The sequence below is a fragment of the Serinus canaria genome, chromosome 4 (assembly GCF_022539315.1).
Source record: "Serinus canaria isolate serCan28SL12 chromosome 4, serCan2020, whole genome shotgun sequence".
Classification (NCBI taxonomy): Eukaryota; Metazoa; Chordata; class Aves; order Passeriformes; family Fringillidae; genus Serinus; species Serinus canaria.
Genome location: NC_066317.1, coordinates 32,305,434 through 32,329,033, shown reverse-complemented (window position 1 = coordinate 32,329,033; position 23,600 = coordinate 32,305,434). Strand labels below are relative to the sequence as shown.

The following is a 23,600-nucleotide window of genomic DNA, read 5'->3' as shown; positions in this document are numbered from 1 at the left end:
TATATAAGTGTAATTGCAATTTGCAATGCTGCAGTAAAATTCATTGCACGGTGTTATTTTTAACATTTTTCTAATACATATGGTCTCTAGAATATTTGCACTTTATTAACCTCTTCCTAGAATACATAAATCATAGAATTCCTGAGTTGGAAGGGACCTTAAGGATTAAGAATCCTTAAGGATTTCAATCCCCTATCATGGGCAGGGACATTCCATTAGTCCAGGTTGGAGCTCAGAGCTCCAACCAACCTGGCCTTGAACACCTCCAGGGATTAGGGCGTCCATAACTTCTCTTGGGCCACCTGTTCCAGTGCCTGACCACCTAAAGAACTTCTTCCCAATATCTAATCTAAACCTGCTCTCTTTCAGTTTGAAGCCATTCCCTTTTATCCTGTCACTACAGGCCCTTGTAAATAGTGTCTCTCCATCTTTCTTGCAGGCACCCTTCATGTTCTGGAAGGCTGTAATTAGGTCACTTTTAAGCCTTTTCTTCCAAGCTGAACAAAACAAATTCTCTCAGCCTTTCCTCAGAGGAGAAAAGCTCCATCCTTCTAGTCAGCTTGGGGCCTTCCTCTGGACTTGCTCCAGCAGGTCAGTGTCCTTCCTGGACTGGGGATCTCAGGACTGGATCCAGCACTCCAGATGTGGGCTCATCAGAGTGGGGCAGAGGGGAGAATCCCCTTCCTTGCCTGGCTGGCCACCCTGCTTTGGATGCAGCCCAGGACCTGATTGGCCTTCTGAGCTGCAAGTGCACATGGCTGGCTCATGCCTTTCAGGAAGTGGAAACAAAGACAGGTGTCCCAGGAGGAATACAGTGAAGTGATATGGGAAGCTAGGGACAAGGTTAGGAAAGCCAAGGCTCAGTTAAAATTGAGTCTGGCTAGAGATTTAATGGTAACTGGAAGGGCTTTTAAAGATATGTTGCAAGCAAAAGAAAGTCTAGGGATAATGTGCTAAGGATAATTTCCTTCCTCTCCAGAAGGAAATAGGAGACCTGGACAAAGAGAAGGCTGAGGTCCTTAATGCCTCTGTGCCTCAGTCTTCAATGGCAAGTGTTCCAGCCACACCAGCCAAGCTCTTCTCAGCAGGGCTGCTCTCAATCTGTTCACCCCAAAGCCTGTGTTGGTATCAGGGGCTGCCCTGACCCTGGTGCAGCACCTTGCATTTGGTCTTGCTAAACCTCATGAGATTGCCATGGGCCCAATTCTCGAGCTTGTCCAGGTCCTCGTGGGTGGTGCCCCATCCTTCAGGAGTGTCATCTGTGCCCCTCAGAACTCAGTGTCATCTGCAGGTTTCCTGACAGTGCTTTTGATCCCTTAATCTGTGTCAGTAAAGAAGATGTTAAATGCCAGTGGTCCCAGTTTGGAGCCCTGAGGAACATCACTTGTCACTGGTGTCCAATGAGACCTGGCAAGAAAGGTTGACACAGTTGACTGTATTTATAAATATTGATGCACTGTATCTAGTAGGTTATAAGCCATCCTATTCATAGATTTTTAAGTGTATAAATTATTTGACTTGGAAATTAACTTTATAAATCAAAACAAAGCTGTTTTCACAAATTCTGATTTTTTTTTTCTTTGGGTTTTTATTAGTGATTTTTTTTTTTTTTTTTGGTTTGGGTTTTCATTTATATAATTCTACTGAAATGGCAATGTTTCAAGGAAATTAAATAAGAATTGAAACCTATCCTGAATTAAGGGTAGAATTCAGCAGTACAGTACTGTAAGAATAATACCTTCCAGGGTCTGCCAAGTAACAAGTACTCAGTGCTAACCTTCAAATCTCATTGATCATCAACAACAACTGAAAAGTAATCTTTTTTCAGCAGTTCTCTATAGTTTTTAATAATTCTGATTTTTTTATTGCATTTTTATATTGAACAGGGACTGTAGGTGCTGTGCTATTATTTTTATCAGCAACCTTAGCTCACTAAGAGTTCTCTCCCTGAGGAATTAAATGGATGAAATTTTAAAGATTACTTTCACCACTGTTACCAAGGTACCTGACTCCTTTACCCTTGCTGACTGGAACTGTAAGTGCCAGTATTTCCTCTCTTGCTTTTGCTGTGCAGGTGTTGATTCAGCCTAGCTAGACATTATTGTTTGAAAGATATAGCCCACTATGTTCAAGGTATGATTGGGATTATTTTTTGAACTTCACTTATGGTTTTACAGGCCCTTTTGCAGGGGCAGAAAATGGAATTTTCCAGCTTTGTGGCTAGATCATTCATTACCCCTTGTTAGCACTGGAAAATAAGGCAGTGTTTAGTTTGAAATGTATATTATTTAACCTTGTCCTTTTTTCACAAAGGCATGTGTGTGATTTCTTAACTAGACATTAGTACTGATCAAAGTGTCTGAGAACAGTTTAACCATTGTGCCCCCACTCTAATCAATCCTGTGACAACTTTTACTACTTGTCTGGTAAATTTTATCATCTTTTTCACAGAAACTGGCATTTATTTGGTATTTATTCAGAATATAGAATAGTGAATCACAATTTACATACTATTGTGAATGGCATTAAATCCAAGTGAGTAGGTACAATTATTCTAATGTAGTATCCATGCTGAGCCAGAAGAAAAAGCAACTGCTTCAGTTAGAGACACTTGGTCTTTTATCTATAGCAAAAGTCAAACCCCAATAGGTTTAGTCACTCAGTTCTTGGAAAAGAATTTACTTCAGGAAGGTGCCAGCTTGACTGTTCTTATTTTTGCAGGTGAACATGTTTGTATAGGTTGTTCTGAATGTTTTCTTAACCCTGTAATCTCACCGGATCAAAAAGTAGGGACCAAACCTTTTTTAGTCTCCTAACAAAAAGTTTCCTTTTTATTCCTGAAAAGAAGAAGACAAGTACTCACAATTTTTTCAAAAACTTCAGTCTTTCAATAAGCATCACCTCAGTATTCTAAACCTTTTGCTCATAAAGCTCCCATCAGCTTATTTCAGGCACTTTGAGATGCCTGAATATCATGAACGTAGATCACGATACAAAATTTTTTGTACACGTTTTACCTCTGATTCAGCTGCAGGGGGCAGTTCAACACTTTTAAAAATAGTCAGCAGTTAAACCATTTATAATTAAGGAGCAAAGAGAAATAATATAGAAAATAAAATGCTTTTCATTAGGAAAAGATGTGAGAAGCTTTGTTTTTGTAGGTGATTCCATAATGTTTCCTAAGGATCCATTTTGTGTTCTGAGGTGGCTACAAACAAGCAGGAAGATTGAAGAAGATCACTGTGAGATTTAAATGCCTCCAAAACTAATTTTGCTTTTTTTTTTTTTTTTTTTTTTTTTTTTAAGGACCAGACCTGAATGCCTTGAAATGGTTCAGGAGCACATCTGAAATGCTGATACCCCAAACCATGCCGCATGAGGTAGAGGATGAACTGGAAGGTTTGGTCAGTTCCCAGAACTGCAGCATCATCAGCACTGATGAGACTTGGTGGAATGCATCCCAGGATGGAGTGCTGGGATGGAGGGCTGCAGGCTGGGCAGGTGAGGTGTGGGAGTAGCACTGTGTGCTGGGGAGAAGTTTGCCTGTACAACCTTTGCAGTTAGTGATGGTGTGGGTTGATGTCCTGCTAACATGCATGCTAAAGGTGTTATGGAACACAGCCCAAGCAAAGTATTTCCTTTTTAGTTCAGAGCCTTGAAACAGGCTCAAGAAGTGACAGGATTGCAGACACACTGGGTGCTTTCCATAGGAGGACAGTATCTTCTGTCATGATCCATGTTTTCAAGCTCCACTGCAGTGTATATCAGCCCCTACACTGGCAGTGTAACCAGGAACAGTGCTGAATTATCATGTGTTTCTGTGCTTGAAAAATGTTTTAGTAGTAAAATAAAGGGTTGCTGAGAGTGAGTCCATCCCAAGCTGTCTTTCCTGTTGTTCCTTTTAAGACTCTGCATGGTGCTCAGCTGACACCACCTTTTTCTTTACAAGCCTTTTTGGAACCAGAGTCTGAACAGAAATCTGTCTTTTGCAAATATAGGGTGCTTTCAGGAAGAAGCATAACTCCACATTAAAAAAATTAAATTATTTGCTAAAGTTAAAAACATAGTGAAATAAATTCAGCAGCTGAGGATTCTATTGTAACACTTGTTTGCTACTTGCAGTTGGCATCAGTAGACATGACCATATCTTTAAACTGTATCTGCATGAGAGCAAAAACATAGTCCTATAAAAAGATTACCTGAAGCTGAATTAGTTCAAAATGTTGCATATGTTATACCCCTGTGGTTCTCATGGAACTAAAATGAGAAGCTTCTTAAAAATGTCACACTCTTTAGAGCTATAGCACATACCTAAATTATGAGTCTGATCTAAAGCTATTTACGATGAATGTAAGTAGCTTTTCTGTCTTTGGAGCCTAAGAATTGCCTTCTTAATCTCCTTAGTGTAATTTGAAATAACTCTTTCTATTGGAAATATCAAAACTGAGTCTGAAGCTTTCAGGCATTGACCATCCCATAGCTGGGGTCATACAAAAATCCATAAAGTGAAGAAACACTGATTCAAATACCAATTTTTCGTGTTATGTGTAGAAGAGCATTAGTATGTCTTCAACATGACATCTGAGATCCGAAGCTAGCTGGTGTAAATGAACTGAAAACATAACAGACACCCTTAGTATTTCTAGTAATCAAAGAGTTTGTTATAGCAAGCTAAGTATGTTGTTGATAAACTTGAATTTAGTATTTGTTTTCATCCTAAGAAGAATGAGTTCATTATTGGTTGAATTGTACCAATGGAAAAAAATCACAGTACTTTTATGAAATGAGAGAGAGTTATGGAAATAATTTATCTATTTATCTATTTAACAAAACAATTACTTGGACTACAGGTCACTTAGTTTGGAATTTTGTCACTTAAAACAAAAAAAAAATATATTTAGAATGATGAAGTCATACTATTTGTGTGAGAAATATAAATCATAGAGTACCTTTCCTAAAAAAGAGCCAGTTAAGAATTTATGTTGCACAATTAAATCAAGGTGCTCTGAAATATGAAATGCCTGTTCTTAGATCCTGCTGTGATTTATAGCATCATACAGAGTAGAACAATTTTTCAAAGAATTTCTATAGCACTTACAGTGCCTATAAGATTTGACACATCTAGTTTTGATGCGAAAATCTCAAGTAATGAAGAATTAGCTACTCCAACACTTGTTTCTGTGTAAAATTACCTTAATTTTAACATATGCTTTGTCCTTGCAGTCAAAGTAATTTTTGGTGGGATATTTTTGTTAGAACATTTTGTCAAAAGTAGGTTTGTGTAAAAAAATCTGATGTAAAAATAATAGTATAGGTTTTTGTGAGACACAAATCCAAGCTTTCATTCCAAAGTATGGTGAGGAAAATGTGAAATGCTCTGATGCACAAAGATTAGCTCTGTGGCAGACGTTCCCCTTGGCTGAAACCTCCACTTTCTCCATCCTCTTTGGATTTCCCTGCCCTGGGGACCTGCTGAAGTATCCCATGACTTCTGATTCAGGATTTCCACATGAGAAATCTATTATGAATGGGAAAATTTGTTATTCCATATGTTGTCCTCCTACACTGTTCAGGCATGGCAACAATGACAAGCAAACCTGAGAACTGAGAAATGTCATCAGGTGCCCTCCTCAGCTGTGGTTGCTATAGAACAGTGTTATGGTCTCATGCTTTTCCTGAATGGAACAGTACTCTTTCCTCGCTCAGTAAAACCTGTCAAGGAAGTTTCATATTCTATATTTGATCTAGCTGCTTAACAGAGCTTGCTCACCACAAAAAATTCATTAAAAAGTTTACATCTTTCATGCTTGCAGAAAATGGTCACTTCAGGCAGGGCTCAGGTGAAGGGATGTGGTCTGAAACAAAGAACAAAAGGAAAGGTGCCTTTTCCTATTAGATGTTTCATCACTAGGAGTAGTATTTAACAGTTCTAGCACTATGAGTTACTGTCAGAAAAGAGACTAAAGCTGGAATCAGGTAAGAAATACAGAGTTCATCCATACTAAATCTTTCCCCTTTTTCTGCCCTTACTGCATCCATGAACAGTTGCTAAGGCTTGGGAAGAACAAAGGTGCTGCTCAAGAACAAAGGCTTCTTTTTATTGACTGTTTCTTGGCATCAAGGAAAGCCATATGTTAAGATCACAAAGAAAAACCTCAGTGATAAAAAGAGATTTGATGTCTTTATATAATATGACTTAGTTTTGCTTCACAATTGATCTGTCATCTTAGAGATCTTTTTTTCCTTTCAAGCTACTGTTAAAATGTCAGTATGGGAACTTTGTAATACTGTAGAATGGCAACATCTGATAGCTCTGGTAGTTAGAGTCTGTTTAAGCCTCTATACTTCTACTTTTAAACTTCTCTACGACCTATTTTATTAGAATTGTCCTCATAGAAAGTCTTGAGAGACTCTGTGGACTGTACATTTCTGGTACCATAAATGTCTGTTTGTTTAAGTCTTGGATGAAGACTGAAATGAGTGTTTAACGTTTCAGTCAACTGTGGATATGCATTTCCATTTTGGAGGATGGATTTAACAGGGGAGGCAAGTATGGATGGATTTAACAGGGGAGGCAAGTATTCAGGTCCAGTGCTCTGTCACAAGGGTGTGGCATGTACTGCATTTTAGTCCTTGAAGTAGTTTTGTTATTGTGCAGATATCTGTGTTTCAAGAACCTTCAGAATAAATCAGGTACTTCAGAGAGTTCAGTAGCTCTAAGAATCTGAAGTACGTCATGCATGCTAAATATTTCTCCTACTGTATTTCTTGGAGTAGTAAATTAGCCAAAACTTTTATAGGCATGCAGATTTTCTGCTCTGCAACACAGATTAAGCAACATAGCAAAGTTTTATGATCATAGTAAAATCAATCCATTGGTCAGCCCATTTAAACCTAAAGGGTTTAAATGGAAGGGATGGATTGTTATTTTGTTCACTTTTTAAAAAAACAATTGGGTTATAGAGAAGAATTTTTAAAAATCCAACATAAAAAAATCCAACAAACCCAAAAAAACACCCCATCCCCCCAAATAATAAAATTGCATTACAACTGAAATAGTCTAACAAATTCAACCATCTTTTAGGAAACTTGCAAGGCTTTCACTTTTTCTTAATAATAAGTCTCTGTTCTGTTTGTCTGAACACTGGTAAATCATAGAATCTAGAATGGCCTGGATTGGAAGGTACCTTAAACATTGTCTTGTTCCAAGCCCCCTGCCATGGGCAAGGACACCTTCCACTAGACCAGGTTGCTCAGAGCCTTATCCAACCTGGCTTTGGACACTTCTGGGGCTTGGGGCATCCATAACTTCTCTGGACCAGCTGTTCCAGTGCCTCACCACCCTCACAGTGTATGTGCAGAGTATTTTTTTCTTGTCTTCTTATGGTAAGTTTTCCCATTGGAGAGTTGATACAGGCTAGGTTTATCAGCATTAATATTCAAGGAGTTTCCTATTTTAGTGATGGTGACTGCAGGTATAATTGAGGTCCAAAGTGACAAATATCACAGTCAAATTACTGCATGGATTATACTTTTTCAGAGATAATGTGATTTTTATTTCCTTGCAGAGTTTTTCTTACTGTCTCTTTTTGAATTCCATAGCTATAGAATAATCTTATCAATAAGTTTGACAATAAGGATAAATAATACATTAACATTTTAATAATATCTATTAAAAAAAACCCCAAACCTCCAAACTGATAGTAAATGCAGTGCTGTCTGGATATTATTTTAGATACTTTTAGAAAAAAAAAAATCTTCCCGTTTTTAGGGATGTAATGACATTAGGCAAAACTTGAGGAGACCAGGCCAAGTAATGTTTATTGTTTTTACACCAGTCATCTCCACAGGTGAGATTGCTAGTTCTGAGGAGTAGCAATATTGAGGACAGCATGTTTGTAGCCTGAGTTTCTCTCTCCATAAGGCAGTGTGGGTAAAGCCTTTGAGCTACCTGTAGCAAGTGGTAAGAAAATCCAGGAGGTGAAAATGAGCTGCTGAATTTCATTAAGTGAATGATATCGATGAGAATTTGTCACATCAGAAAGTGCTGGGAAAAAGAAGGATTTAAAGCTGAATAAATGACTGCTGGTGAGCCACTTCAGTATCCTGGGGGTTGTCTTGGCCTAGGCTCACTTATCAGAGTCAATATGAAAAAATTGTTATTGTTGGATATACTATAAAATAAAACCTGGACCCAAATAATTTGAAGCTGGAGAAACAGTTCTGCTTCCCAGTGATGATATAGAGTTTAAGAAAAGATCTGCCATGCCAGGTTTAGGTAAGGACAGAATTGTTATCAGTACATCCCTAAAATGTCACGTTTTCACAAACAGTATTCATATGATCACTGAGTAATTTTGTTCTAATATCTACCATATTTCAATTTATATAGAAAAATATTGTGTGCCAGGATGGCAAGAGCACAAGAAAGATTTGGGCAAATGGACCAAATGTAAATTGTCAATTTCCATCCATAAATTCTTGTGTAGCATAGATGATTAAACATAGAAAACACATTATCAGAGGAAGAACAGCTCTATGTAAAACCCATGTTCTTTCAGAAGTAGTAAAGTTGAGCCAGGATTCAAATCCTGATTATAAAAGAAGAAAACCTTAAAAAACCTAGACTGAAAACAGAGAATGCAGTATTAAAATTACCCTTAACAAGAATCTGTTATCCAAACAATTTGATTTAGCTAAAAGTCGATAATCTGTTTTTCTGTGGATCACCAGGGATCCTTCCACTAACTCATGTGGCCTGTTGAAGCCTGACCAGGATGTAGCACTGAAGAAACACCATCCCTCTTCCTGTGATTTCTGAGGGATCCTTTAATAAGTGTTGGTAATTTTTACTTGCCCTATTTCTCAACTGATTTTTGTATCTTCTATTTAAGGTACTAATTTTGTCTTGTGAGAGTGCAGAGATGCAGGGTAGAATCATGCTCCATATGAGTGCAATTCTTTTGAGTGGGATATTGATGTTGACTGTTGCAGAAAAATGTATTCTGCCTCATGATGCATAAAATGTACTTGGACTCTTCATTCTTGGACCAGGTACTGTCAGTGCCACCTGCAGGAGGAAAGAAACAACTAAATAATATTAGTAATAATTTTATTATTATTAATTATATATGTATTATATATAAGAAATTATATAAAATAATCTAAAATTTCATTATAATATAGTAATTATATAATTTAGTTGTATTAACAAACAGTGATGCATCTGAACAGTTATCCATTAAGTCCCAATTCATCTGCAGCATTCAAACAAAAAATTCATGTCAGCAGGTAAAAACTTAGGCATGTTGTGTTATATTTCTATATATAATATAAAATTACCATGGCAGAGATGGCATGGAAATGCTGCAGTAAAAAAAAAAAAAAGTATGCAGTGATAGAGGTGCAAACAGTCCAAGTTGATAAATGGTTAGTTTAAGACAAAAAAAAGATCTTAAAATTGCAGAACTGGTACTAACACAGCAAATGGGAGTCCTGTGTGGTTAGGAGGAAAGAGAGATAGGAAATACACAATATAAATTAAAATAATTTAAATTTAAACTTTAGGTACTAAGAGGAAACTGTTTGGGGACTGGAGCGTATGCTTTTTCATGATAATCAGAAAATGTAGTCAGCTAATTAATTTTTGTCCTCATGATATGTTGAAAAATGTAGAAAACTAAATTTTATAAGCTCTAGAGTCTTAAGTAATTAAAAACCATGTTAGACCTCTTCAGTACCCTGTAAAAGTTAAGGCATAATATTGAATTCAAGAACCTCAGTTAAGGCATAATATTGAATTCAGAACTGAATCTATTAGAGAGCAGCAGCAATGTATTTTAGAGGCATTCCTGTCAATAATTCAAGAGAATTACTAGGGGTTTTTGTAATGGCCTCTTTCCTAGTAAACTTACTCTAGATGCTGCTGGGTATCTGCTTAGCTTGTTTCCTATATTTCTAATCAGAAAAATGCATGCTATACCATGCTTTTCCTAATGTTTGATGTATACAACATTGACACATCATCATCCATAGCAATGAACTTTCTAATTTCAGCTCCTGTGCACAGGCCTGTTCTGATGGCAGTCTGTAACCAAATTTTCTCTTTTTATTGTCTCTTTAGATTAATTTTAAAGTTATAAATATTGCTCTGTTAGATGTTTACTAGAGACTGATTTAAATTTTTTACAAATTCAAAAGTCTTTGCTTTGGTGGACTTTTTGTGGTTGCATAAAAGATTTTCAATTTGTTTTGCAAGTTTGTCAGATTACTGCTATGGGGTCTTTTTTTTTTTTTTTTTCAGTTTAGTGCTAAATTACTTCTCCTGCTACTGGTTGATTTTTTGGGTTTTATCCTTGTTAATCAGCTATTTGAACTCAGTTACCAAGGTGTTTTTGAAGAAGGCTTAACGATTATGTCAAGGTTCTACTCACTAGATTCAGGCCCTTCATGTTTATGGATCAGTGAGAAATCTCCTGGTACCTTTGAATAACAGCCTGTAAACCCACACCAGTTTTTGATGGCCACCCTGTGAACTGAAAGCTGTGAGGAAATGCATTTGGGGTCAGGTTGGAGCTCATTTCTACTTGTTATGAGATGCTGAGAAACAAACTTCTCCAAAGACTTGAGAGAATAATGTTACAGCTTTGCTTTCTTTCAGGCTCTTACAAAACAATGCTCATTTCTAAGCTTCCAGAAATTAAAACTAAAGTTCTGGATAACAGTACTCCATGGATTCATTCCAAAATTAAGAAATCTGTAGTGGCATACTCAAATGTATCTTTCTCAGTGGGCAAGAAATGGTGATTTTATTTTTTTTTGTCTATTGTAGTGCTGATACATTGAAAAAGTAACAAACCCATTTAGTTTCACTGAATTTTATGTATGCAAGTCTTCCAGCATAATCTATTCCTGTCAGACTTTTGCTCTGCAGCTTTGATCACAACTTGAGATTAGGGCTGTACTTTCTTTTTGGGAAAAAAAAATCCTTAAAATTGATTATGTTTTGGTTTAAGTCTAGCAAAGTCAGTTTCACATATGCTCTTCAAGTAATTGTTTTTGTTATGTTTTTCTGTGTAGTAGATTCCTGTATCTTTAAAAATCTTTAAGCCACCTTATTGGCATAGTTTTTGTCACAAAGTAGAAGTCAAGACTTTTGTATATTCTCACTTTTCAATATTTCTTTGCAAATAGCATTTTCTTCTGGAACAGGCTCCCCAGGGAAGTGGTCCCAGCACCAAGACTGCCTGAGTTCAAGAAGTATTTGAACAATGGTCTCAGGCATATGGTGTGACTTTTTGGAGTATCCTTTGTAGGATCAGGAGTTGGACTTGATGATCCCTGTGGATTCCCTCCATCTCTGGATACTTTATGATTCTCTGAAATCTTTATTGTCCTTTTCCTCATCTGCAGAATACAATTCATTGCATCTGTGTAGGAGATCCATTACACATCTGTAGATTACTTATTGATACATCCTAGGATATTTTTAGCTTTATACTTCATTTAATTACCCTTTTTTCAATCCTGCTGTCAGCAAAGTGTTAAAATTTTGATGCTAAGTATCTGCGGCACTAGGGGGCCAATCTAACACCACCATCAGTATCCTTTTCCACTTCAAGAAATTGAGAAAATAAGTATGCTTGCAGAGCTGTAAAATACTCAGATCTGCTCAATTTCACTTTGCTTTGACCCTAGAAGGCAGATTTTCTGTCAGAGCTCCCAGACTGCAAAGTTAAGCTCCAATTAGAAGATATGCTTATATAGTAATGCAATTATCTTGAATATTTCCAACAGTAAGTTCTAATTTCTGGTGCACTGGAGGATATTTCTTGCTGTAGGTGTATTGATTTTTCTAAATTTTCAGCTCTATTAATGTTTAACAGGTAATGCTCCTTTGATGCTTCAAAAGGAAGTCTGAACTCTCAGAAATGTCTGCATAGTATGGCTATCACATATAGCTCAGTTCTTTTCTGAAAGACACCAACTCATAAATAAGTTCTGGTTTAGACACACCAAGTCTTTGGTGGTGTGCTGTGGACATCACAGAACAAACCTGATCACAGAAACTGTCACATGCTCTAACAAGGCTGTCTTAGTTGACTCCTAGTAGTGTTGGTGATTTTTTTTCCAGTTGCCACCTCTTTTTAGAGACTCACTTTTAAGAATGTATTCCGTAAGTTGTTTATTGATGCTGTAGTGCAAAACTGGAATGTGGTGCAGCACTATATGTTTACTTGACTGCCATGTAAAAGGATAATTTAAATTATGATCAGTGTAACCAAGGTCACACATTTTATGGCAAGAATGATATCCCAAATAACTGCCCACGTTTTACAACATGGTGAAGAAAGGTATTTATGTGTTATTAAGAAAACTTTAAGATGTTTATGAAGCTGTACTCTGTGTGTCTCATGGATATGAAAGATAATCCTGTTTAATTAAGGTTTTACCTTAATTCCAGTTGTGTTGGACTTTGAAAGTGTAACAAACTTCAAAAATTATCAGACTCTGTGGACACAGTCTTTATGTTCAACTTCAGTGAAGATCTTTGTTTTACCTTAAGGCAGGTGCCAACATGCTGCTTTAGAATAAGACAGGTCAGACAGAATAGTTTTCCTGTCATTCTCCAATACTACCTCTCTATTCTCAACATCCTGAATCCTCTAAGTTCTGCCAACTTGCTTCCAGTCTTGTGCAAGTTAAACAAACAGGAATGTGGTGGCTTACTCAAAGTCCTGGAGGTGGCTGGGAGACTTCCTGGCTGGTGGGAAGGCACAAACAGCCAGGCTGTCCTGGGAGAAGGAGGATTAGTTGCCTAAAAGTAGACCAAAAAGTGTTCTCAGGGGGTCCCATGTTGTTTCAAGAGCTGGAGTTATTAATGAGTTGTGGCACTCAATGCCAAGCAATGTGCAAGGTCTAAGATGTAGATCCTGAGGTCAGGAAGCAGCTAGATCACCTCTTCAGAGATGTGCCCCAAGAAGTTAACAGTGGGAGGAATCTTTTCACCCACCATTCAGGCTTCATTAATAGTATGTATGGAAATGGAACTTGCTGCTTTACATAGTGCAGAACTAAAAATTGTTGGAAATCCTGCTCTAAAAAAAAGGCTAGAATAAGGAGGTCAGGTCTCTACTGATCTGAACAAAACATCATTGAAATTAGATCTTAAATCACTAAAAGGAGGAGGTCAGGTCTCTACTGCTTTTATTTTAAGAACAGTAGGAGAATATTGCTGGCTAAAAAAAAGTTACTAATAGGAGTAGGAAGGGAAGAAGGCACTTAAGTCCATTTCTCATAGGTATTTAAATATCTAGTTCTCACTAGTATTCTGTGAGCATTATACACCAATATAAAATACCAAAGAGGTATTTTTCAAATTAGATATTTTATGTTCCTTCTTCCTGAGACTTTCTGTAGAATGTAATTTCTTTTTAAACTTTAATCCTCCATCTATAGCACTGAGAAGACTAATATTTTCTCATGCTTTTATATCCTTCTGGACAAGCAAGAAAACATCTCAAAATTATGCCCAAACTTATTTTTTCAGCTAGAAAACTGTAACATGTTGCAGATTATTTTTCAACTACAGAACAATATCCACACAAATTCAATCCTTTTATAGGAAGATTATAGCAACTAGTACGGTGAATACCTCTAAATGATTTCATTTTATCTGTTTTTTTACTCCCTTTATAATGTGACTTATTTTAAAAAAATATTTGGTTTTTTGAGAGAGGCAGAAAAAGAATTGTGCTAATGCATTTTCTCAAAGTGCAATGAAAATACATTCACATTTGTCTTCTGGAAATAAGTGATGCTGAAACCCTTTCACAGCAGATTTAAGGTTCGATTTTGTCTTGAACCTCCATTCTTTGTGGAGTATTCTGGAATCAGAAAAATAATAATGTGACAGATTGTGAGAGCCTGTAATCAACAGGTCAGAAAGCCAGCTGTAATAACAAGGTTTAGAGTTGACATAAACATTATTTTGTCAGATAAAGAGAACTCTGAGAGAAGAATCCAGCTTGAGATTTTTTATTATTACTGATCTTTCATTAACCCATAGGAAGAGTTCTTGCAATTTTAAAAGCTGAAAGAAGCAGCAAATAATTCTTTTTGTACTTGAATGGACTGCCTATAATAACCAAATTACCCTTAGCAAATTTCACTAATTTCACCTTACAATTCATTTTAATTGCAAAAGATAGCATGTAGTACAGACTTGGCTAATTGTTGACAGTGCGTTTCTTGATTTTTTCACTGTGTTCTTCAGTTCCTATCTATTTCACACTTGATTGGAGCAAAGGCTCAGATTATGAATCATTAAAAATTGCTGTAGATTATCAACTTCCAGTAGCAACTTGCTGGAGTTGAGCAGGGGAAATTAAAGGATCTATCAGATGGCTTTTATTTATTTGCTTCATAAAACATAATCTGTATTTGGATGAACCAGATAGTTTATAGCGGAATGGACAATGAATGTAAGAGTTCCCAGTACAAATGAAGCAGAAATTATGGGGCCAATGGAGTTTCCATCCATGCAAATAAATGACATTGATACATGTAATATTTAATCACACATAAAGTTAAATTGACAAGATACAGATTTGAAGATATCAAAAAGTCTCTCCTATATTCAGTACTGCTCCCACAAATGAATAATTTGTCTGCACACACAAAATTTTCCATTGCTTTTTCTGGCCAGTAGAAGAGTAGGAAATGGAATGTTAGTGAAACAAACTTCAAGCTGATTACAGCGGATTATAGGGAATTGAGAAGGGCACTGAGGAAGTTCTTTTGCATTCTCAGCAATGTCCTGAATCTGTTAATTCCTCTCTCTCCCCCTCTCACATACATACGTATTCACTATTCACACTCAGAATTCGCTGTCTGATATATGACTAAATTTTTAATTAACCTTTTGCCCTTTTCCCATTGCTGTCTGTCTTCAGGGAAGACTTCTTGAAGTGTCTTCTGGTCAAGATAGAAGACCAGGCATGCACATGTCCAAGTAATAGAGACAAAGCAAAAGCATTTACCAAATATATTGGTTAATTTAGCTTGATTCTGGTTATGCAGGAGAAATGAATGTCTGGCCCTAAATTCTATGAATACATTTCTATGTAAAGTTGAGTTATGGTATATATTTAATGACAAAATAAATGTTGGGTCCGTTTTGTTCTCCACAACAAAACAGTTATGGTAGTTATAATTCTTAAAGTTTGTTGTTCTATGTTTATTTTCTAGCAGAAATTAATGACAATGAAGTCATCAAGCCCACATAAAATCCCTCAGGCACAGTCTTTGTCATTTGTTATTATTTTGCCTAATGCATTGCAATGAGTGATGAAATGGTTTGAAATAACACAAAAGAGGGCTCTGAATTATCTAAAATGGTCTAATATAGTCGTGGCTTGGTATTTAAATTTGCCTCTTGAATCACTGGAGGCATTAAATGAGGTGTAAATGCATTTAATGTGCCTATAATTCTCATCAAGAAAATGTTAGAAGTGAAGCAGAGATGGTTTGGTAACTGCTTGGGATTAAGAAAAAGGTATTTTCTTGCATTATTTATGAAGTGTGAAACTGGGGAGAAATTTTTAGTCTGCAAGAAGGAATTTCATAGAGTATTTTAAAATTGCAGTAAGAAAGTGGTTTTGGAATGAAATGCTGATCTTCCTCAGGAGATTCTCTTTTAATGAAAAAAGTATGTTTTTACAGATCCGTTTTGTTTTTGTTCTTAATTGATTTAATTACATCCAGATTTTATGTTCTGTTCCACAGAGTAAATTTCTCAAGGCCTCTAATCGCTGAGTATGTGGCATGAAGAAATGGGCACGTTAAATTTTCAGACTGTTGATTTGCAAGTAAGATCATGAAAGAAATGCATGTTTTTAGCACCATGCTTCTTAAAATCTGTGTCCCCTCACTGTACTTTTCACATCCATGTTATCAATTCCTTTTTCAGCTGAATATACCCTGCCCTCAAGCCAAAGCAAGTGAACCAGCAAAACTCTCAATTACTCTGCCAGTTGCATCCCAGTTTCTTCTGCAGATTTGCCAAAGTGTCTGCAGCATGGGTCACAGTTGATATAAGACTGTTGTGTCATGCTGATTCTCAGCAGGGAGTCATAATTTGGTTTAAAGCTGCAGAAACCACTCAGGCTGCCACTCTGCTCAATCCTGAAATCAAAGAGGAATGCGGGTGGTGTGTGTGCAGGTGGGATGAGGAAAATAGTGAATAACAGTGAAAAACAAGGCTAAACTTCTCAGGGTGCTTTCTTGTGCACAGCTCTCATTAACTGCTGGTGTTTCTTCAAATATGGTATTCAATTTTAGATAATTAAAATGAAGGTGAATTGATTTGATCTATTTATTTTGTTAACGCTTTCTGAATATTATCACGAATATATAATTCAGACATCAGAGCAAAATGGGCTGCAACAAAAAAAGAGAAATCAAGAATATGCCTGCATTATCTTGTCAAATCTCTCCTTCATCCTCAAGATTAGAAAAAAAAAGGTAAAGGCTTATGATTTTGAAATGGGCTTTCTGTTTCCTGTACCTTCTCACATTTTGTTGTTTCTGGAAGGTAGTATATTATATATGCATGAAGAAATATTTCAGGGTGACTCATATTTTCATGTGTTATTGAATTATTTTTTTGTCCAGTGGTGTCTAGTATTTTTGCTGGGAAATACAAAGTTTTAGTTGGCTTGGTACTACTTTATTACTTTTAATCAGAATTTTTTGACAATTAATGTTGGTCTCCTCGGATTCCCAAGCAGTAATTTCTCTTGATTTGAGAATCTGTTGAAGCCTAGGTTCTAATTTCAGCAACAGTTGTAAAAATGGTGCCATAACATAGAGCTAAAGCAAGGAAGCTGAAGGATGGAATTTTAAGGTTTGATATGATATTATAAAAATTGCCATAGCATCTTTCATACGTGTCACAGCATAGTGTTTCTTTCCCTTTTTCTGTGCTGTCACCTCTAAAGAAGTGACATTTAGTACTGAGCACCACAGCTTAGGAAATAGCATAGGTCACTGGGGGGGGGTTGTATTTTTTTCTTTTCTTTTCTTCTCTTAATTTTTATTGAAGTAATTTACTTTTGCTGGCCTATAACACTTGCACAAATCCAAGTAACAGAGGCAAAAAAAAAGTACTTATTTGTGTTGTGACAAACTTAGAGACCTCCCTCACTCAAAGAAGTGATAAGAGATTGGATCTTTTTGGATGGCAAAGCAATTTGTTGGGAAAATTGTGTGATAATATTTACACTGACAGATTGCTTCCTGAAGAGCCAAGGGACTGCAAAATCCCTCATGTACTCAGGTGTCATGTATTTCCCAGCTTAAAAACATGTTTTCCTGGATTTAAAAATGACTGCTGACAGAGATGTGGAGGAATTTGTTTTGGCAAGGCACAGCAGTTGCCACTTCATTTACTACTGGAGCTAATAAATGTAAATTTATTTTGTGACAAGAAGAGGAACCCTCTAGCTAAAAAAGTATGTGACACTGCTTGTTTTGTAACTGAGTCAAGAAATAGGTTTGCAATGTATATACCACAAATATTTTGAATTCTTCTGAATTATTTTCAAACATTTCAGAAAATATGACCTATTACAGAAGGCTGGGATGTTTCTAAAATGAGATGTTATCTTCCAGGTGGCATGACACAATGGAATTCTGTACAGAGAAGGGAATTTTAAGGAATTGATAAGAAAGTTTATATATATATTTTTTTTTAATTTTATTTTTCTTCCTGCTGCTTCAATTTTTTTTACCATTGCAGTCTGTATCCAAAAGGAGTTTGTATTAAATATGATGTTTAAAAAAATTACTTTGAAGTTGCAGTTTTTATAAGCTATTAATGGACCTGTAAACACAGATGTGTGGATCCATGGAAGTATGGACAAGTACCTGAATACTCACTCGGATGAAATAGCAAAGTCTGATCATATGGATATTGTTTTTGTATTTTTGTCAGATAATATTTCCAGGTCACCATCTATATGAAGTCTGTACAATACTGTCAGCTATGCCTTATTTTCTTAGTGTAAAATAATCTTAATTTTTCATCTAGTAGGGCTGTTCAGGAAAACTTTCCAAGTGACAAATATTTAAATGACTTTATAACTTACTTGTTTTAAATACTGGTGTTATTTACCCCACTTCTCAAGCTATTGGATTCAATATTTGTAAGGTTTAGACAACCCTTGAAGAATTCTAAGGCTGCAAATTCTTCATGAAAATGTATGCTGTTATCTTTATTAGTGCTTAATTAAATGATGATTTGTTAATAGAAGAAAATTATTAATGCTTTCTCAGAGGACAGAAAATATGCTCTCTCCACTTATTCTGCATTTAGTCACTATAGGTGATGTCAGTATGAAAATCAGCACTTCTAAATGGATTTCTATTACTTGGGCAAAATTGAAAAACTGTAATTATACTTTTTTATTAGTAATGAAATATACATATGTTAATTTTATGTTGATAAAAACCTTTGTAAATCTTGGATGTTGTATCTTGCAGTCTTACCAGAACCATTAAAAAAAAAAAAAAAAAAAGGGAAAGGTGTTTTGTTTAATAACATAAAATTGGAAGACCTTTCCCTTTACTCCTACTTACCTTTAAGATCAGGGTGGTGACACCTCAGATCCATCCAGTCCAAATGACATCCTAAGACTGAAATGTTGTGTTTGTTGGTGAAAGGTTGCCTTCCGTCTGGAGGAGAGCTTACCTTGGAACAAAGCACCTTCAGTGGCATTTTGGTTTTGAAAGTTTCCACTGTGGAAAACCTTTTGAGTTTGGGAGCTGGCCACCACGGAATGATCATGTAGGGTTTCATGGTGCCCTCCCCTGTGGTGCTGCCCACTGCCCTAGACACATTTGCTGTCTGTGTGTCCATCCTGCACAGGCTTTGTCTAAGAACAGGCACAAACATTCACCAAGCCTGCTGAGGTCTAGGATGCTGTGGTGGAAGGTCTGGAAGGCAGGCCAGAAGACCCACCAGTCTGTTATTTTAGTATTGCTTATGGGAGGTATTTGAGACAGCATTTCTTAAATTCAGCTTTGCAGGGCCCCTGAGGAGCCTTCCCACTCAGATTCAACCTGACCTATACAACCTGACCTATACAGTACATTAAATATGATCATATGGCAATGTACTGTGATACTGGCTTGCCTTCCATGACTTAAATACTTAGCCTCGTGTTTTAGTATGAGCACAACTTAATTCAGGGTATACCCCAAAAGCCCTTAGCATTGCCAAGGTCTGTTTACCTGACCATGAAGACATCTGAGAGTCAAATGTTATACCTGTCATACTTTTTTCAGTTTCAGATGAAAAAAAGAAAATTCTTGACATTAGCAAGAAGATAATACCTTTCGTTGAGCTTGCTAAAGAATCTCTGTAAAATTCATTAATTGGAAGAAACCTTTGGAGAGGTCTAAGAATTTTTTTTAATCAACTGTGGTCTTATTTTTAGTATGTGAAAATTAACTAGTCAGCCTTTAGATACCAATGATCATTTTGTACCTTGATTTCTCTCTTTTATCTGCTCATATGCAAAACATAGTTTTTCTAATTTTCTTTAGGCTGTAGCTTTGTCTTTCCCAGATACTTTTTGGTGAACCATTTTGTGAGATATGCTGTGTTTTTGAGGTGAAAATAATAGAAGTGTTTTTTTTTTTTTTTTTCATTTTGGTTAAGGGCATGACAGATTTTTACCATAAGATTCATATTTTCCAGTTCAGAACAGAAGGATTATCAAAGTATCCGAGAAAAGGTTCTGCTCAGTTTACCTCAGCTAGAGATGCTGCTAGATACTATCATTACTATGATTTGAAAAGTATTTGACATTTCTTTTACAGCTGTGTCATTGCTTTAGCTGTTACAGATCCAACAGAAAAAGTGTGCAAATTTACACTGAGGCTTAGTTCTGACTATCTCAAAGTCTTAATTTTGAGAGTGATTATGCCATGTTTTTTTAATGTGGGTTAAAACATAAAACTGCACAGAAAATAAATTTCAATATATGTGCAAAAGACCTGATTTAGTAATGTTTATGGTAGTATAAAGGCTATTTTAAAATTAAATTCAATGTCATAAGCAGAGGGAGAAGGGAAAAAAATGTTAATATGAACACCTCATGGCTAAAAGGATAATATTATGAATAAATCTTGTGAAATATTTATGATTCAAAAATCATGGGAACTTCTCATTTGAAAAGAAATCTAATAAAGCTCCCAGCTCTCAATTTATGAAAACTCTGTGGGATTGGAATTTAAAGGTAGTGAAAACATAATAAGGATCAGTATTCCCTTCCTGCAACTTTAAATTATACCCATTTAGGGACTGCCTCCCTCCGTCAGTTTATGTGTGCAACACAATGTTTATTTTTTCCCCTCAGGTCATCACTGAAAGGGGGAAAATCTAATTTCACTGGAAGATGTTCTGAGGCTTCCATGCAATACTATGAAGGGGAGATTTTGTTATCATGGGGCTTCTACCATGTCCCCAGGGTGGATGTCTGACAGGTTTCTATTGCATATTCTACTCTTGCTTCAGGTTTGGAATTCCTAGGAATCTGCACACTTGATCACAGAAGACCCTTTGCCCTAAATGTTGCGTTTCTTAATTTAAGAAGAACTAAAGGTAAAGGAGACTAAAACTGAAAGTTAATTTTATTCAACAGCAGACTCTACAGGTTGTCATATTTCTCTGTCACTGCTGCAATATTTTACTGAAGCTGAACCACGTGCATTTGCAACACATATTTATGTCAATTGAAATGTATTGTAAAACAGGTGTGAGAAACACCAAGGGAAGATTAAATAAATGTGCAAGTAAGTTTCTAGGTGTTTGTGTTGGCTCTCTTTCCGTCTCTCTCTCTCTTTCTCTCTCTCTCTTTCTCTCTCTCTTTCACCCTTTCTCTCTCCCTTTCTTCCTTTCTTTTTTTCTTTCTCTCTTTTTCTTTCTTTTTCTTTCTCACTCTCGCTCTCTTCTCTAGAGGTGTGCTGATTGCTTAATTTCAATATCAAGTGGAAACTCAAGGAACTGGAAATTGGTGGGAAATAATGAATACAATCTTAAATATTTCTATACTTTTATTCTTAGGAAATCAAGTTAGCAATCAAAACTAGCTAAAAGATTTTCAACACAGTGAAAATCTGCAGACCCTCTAAAATGAGTCTGCAGATGTAGAGGGTATTGCAGTGACCAGCCAATTACTTTTGAAACACTATTTCTTTGGGTGAATTGCCCTGAGACTTTTGTTTTCATTGTGATAAAGTCTTTACCTTGAAATTTTTCAGTTGAAATATTAGTGATATGGCAGCATTAATATATAATACAACAATAACTAGGTTCAACTGTATTGGTGGGACAGATATTGAGTGAGTTCAGGAGTAATAGGTGCTGTTGTGTCTTGACAAGCAGTACTTGAATGATTTTTTTATCAAAGATATTTTAAAATTTGCTTTCTGGCTTGTTGTCTTCTATCCTTGTTTAAAGCTTTCATGTTTTGTGTGTTTAACTAAATGTATCTGACTGAAAACAGAAGCCTTGATGTTCCCTTAACAATCACTTATGGCCTTTTATTAGGTTGAACTGCAAGCAGCAAAGTGTAATAAGATCAATAAAAGTGCAAGGTGAATTTATTTCTTAACAACCATGCACCTTTCTGAAAGGAAGAGTTGTGCCAACAGCCATGCTGTTAGTCATGTGCTCAGCTCAACTATGTTCTCTGTTGTGCCTTGAACAGTGCGTGGTGTCTAGCAGCAAATGGGGCAGTTCTTCAGCAAGAGAATGTCTCTAAATCATTCAAAAGACCTATTATTTCTATAACACCATGTGATAAGACCTGCTAAAAATTGTGTTTACCCTGTTGTGTGTGTTTCCCCAATTTTCACAATGTTAGAGAGGAAGGAAACAAAGCCGTGGTTTTCACTTGAAGCTGAAATGTTGAAGGATGCTTGAATTAGAATGCTCTGTTAATTAGGTTTTCTTCCTCAATATGTGATTGAATGAGCAGATACAAATGCAGCGTAGGTAAAACAAAACCACTCTGGTTTAAAAGAGGATCAACTTTAAAATTATATCAACATTTAAATCATATTGTAATTTCAGCAATGGTCTAGGTGATGAGGACTTGAGCTGAGTGTGTTTGTGGCAGTCACTTTGAAGGCTCTGGTACCTCACTCCTTTTAGTATCCAAGCTAGGATGGCTAAAATTAGCTTGGAATTGCATGTAATAAAATTTACAACTTTAGAACATACCCCAGATATTAACTTTGACTTTTGGTATTCATCATCGGAGAAACAGACAGACTAAAGAGAAGTTCTGTTTTTTTCTAAGAGATTGTCAAGAATTCAAAATATTCAAACCAGATGCCTTTTTAAATCTCTGTAAAAGTGTCCTGTTAGGTGATGATCTTTTAAATTTTTTTTTTTTTTTTTCTTAAGGCACTAATATTTTTCAGTGGTGAAACTTATGCTGCTGGATATATATATATATATATATATTTACAGGGCTACAAGTAATGAGAAGATACAGAGATTAAAAAAAAATATTTCTGCATGTCACAGCTAGGAAGCATCTTTGAAAACTTAGCAATAAGTGTGCATTTTTCATACTATGGAGCCTTTTATAGATTCCAGCACAATAAATGAGCAAGGTCATGCAATCACAAACAGAAGTCAAAATAAAATTTTAGATAACAAGCATGAGAGTTTGGATGCAACATTTTGAATACATTTTGAGAGATAAAATTTTGACATATAGCAACAATATTTGATAGTTTCTTGAGTATTATAAAAATTGTTAAGTACAAGGCTAAGTCATTAGTGATAACTTAAAATATCAAAATGTTTATGGCCAGTAAAGAATGTTGCAACTAATACAGCTCTTTCACAACTGACCACTTTAGAAACTTGTCTTTGATTCTGCATAGTAATACAACCTGTATTAGTCTTCTTCCCCATATTTGTCATGCAGGTTCTTAACCAAAACTGCAGTAAATTTCATAGGTTCAGGTTCCTCCCAGTGGTGAAACTTTTGCAGTGCCTGTTCAAACTGAGGCACTTATCTCTGCTTGTAATGTATTGTCAGACTGTAGTTCAGCATCTACCTAAATATCAATACCATTACGTGATTGAAAAGTCAATAATGCAAAGATCCTTTTAAAATTCTTTTGATTAGCTCTAAATTATGCAGATGTAATAAAAGACTTAAGGCAGATTATATCTTTATTTGTTTTGCTAGAACTCACGAATGATAATTGCAGGACTCTGTTGCTATAGTTACAATTAAATGAGGCTGAGAGCAACCTGTCAAATGCCAATTTACTGCAATCCTGGCTGTAGTAATTCTGCACTTAAAAACCAACACTGAATTTTGAAGTTATGGCATCCTAGATAAATACACTGAGTCTTTAGTCCTCTAAGTGTTTAAGAAATTGAACAATTCTAGAGGGACTGGGTGTAAAAATATTCTCATGGTCCAAACAAAAGGAAAAGTAATATTTTGTCCTCTGCCTTCTCAACTGGAGCAAGTGGTTACTGAGGTTCAGACTTCTAATTATGCTTC

At 36.0% G+C, this 23,600-nt stretch overlaps 1 long non-coding RNA gene across 1 annotated transcript in view; it reads right to left on the bottom strand.

The window, feature by feature from the left end:
* LOC127059594 (uncharacterized) overlaps positions 1 to 23,600 on the bottom strand; it is an 876,248-nt gene that overhangs the window by 436,728 nt on the left and 415,920 nt on the right. The gene's annotated exons all lie outside the window — the stretch shown is intronic.